Raw genomic sequence first — 1022 nt, 5'->3', positions numbered from 1 at the left:
AACATTGACACCAACAAAGTCCCCCAAAAAACCCACAAAGACATGGACACTAAACAGCATGATGCTAAATAACCCCTGGGTCAATGATGACATCAAAATAGAGATCAAAAGATACCTGGAAACAAATGAAAATAAAGAAACATCTTACCAAAACCTCTGGGATGCCTTGAAAGCTGTAGTAAGAGGGGAATTTATATCCCTACAAACACACATGAAGAAAATGGAAGGAACACAAAATAACAACCTAACAAGCCACCTAAAGAAGCTGGAAAAGCAAGACCACAAAAACCCTAATTTCAGCAGAAGAATCCAGATCACCAAAATAAAAGCCCAAATCCAGGACACAGAAGACAAAAAGATAATACAAAAAATCAATGAAACAAAAAGCTGGTTCTTCGAAAGGGTAAACAAGATTGATGGTCCCCTAGCTAGACTGACCAAGAAAAAACAAGAAAAAGCCAAATAAGTATAATCAGAAACACAAAAGATGAAGTCACATCTGACCCTGAAGAAAATACAAAAGATCATTTAGAGACTACTACGTACACTTGTATGGAAACAAACTTGAAAACCAGAAGGAAATGGAGGACTTTTCTGACATCACACAACCTACCTAGGTTGGAACAAGAAGAAATTGAGACTCTAAATAGACCAATAACAATCAAGGAAATCGACTACGTAATAAGAAAGCTTCCTACAAAAAAAAGCCCTGGTCCAGATGGCTTTCTAGCAGAATTCTACAAGACATACGGGGAACATACCTCAAAATAGTAAAAGCCATCTACAAGAAACCCACAGCCAGCATACTCCTAAATTGACAAAAATTGGAGCCATTTCCCCTGAAAACTGGAACAAGACAAGGATGCCCACTCTCATCCCTCCGGTTCAACACAGTATTGGAAGTCCTGGCTTGAACAATCAGAGAAGAGGAGGCAATCAGGGGGTATCCAAATAGGAAAAGAGGAAGTCAAGTTATCTCTCTTTGCAGATGATATGATTGTGTACCTTGAAAACCCAAGAGG

Source organism: Carlito syrichta, unplaced genomic scaffold, assembly GCF_000164805.1.
Source record: "Carlito syrichta isolate Samal-C Ts95f unplaced genomic scaffold, Tarsius_syrichta-2.0.1 Scaffold303292, whole genome shotgun sequence".
Lineage (NCBI taxonomy): Eukaryota > Metazoa > Chordata > Mammalia > Primates > Tarsiidae > Carlito > Carlito syrichta.
The sequence above is the reverse complement of the archived record's forward strand: the minus strand, read 5'-3'. Positions refer to the sequence as shown.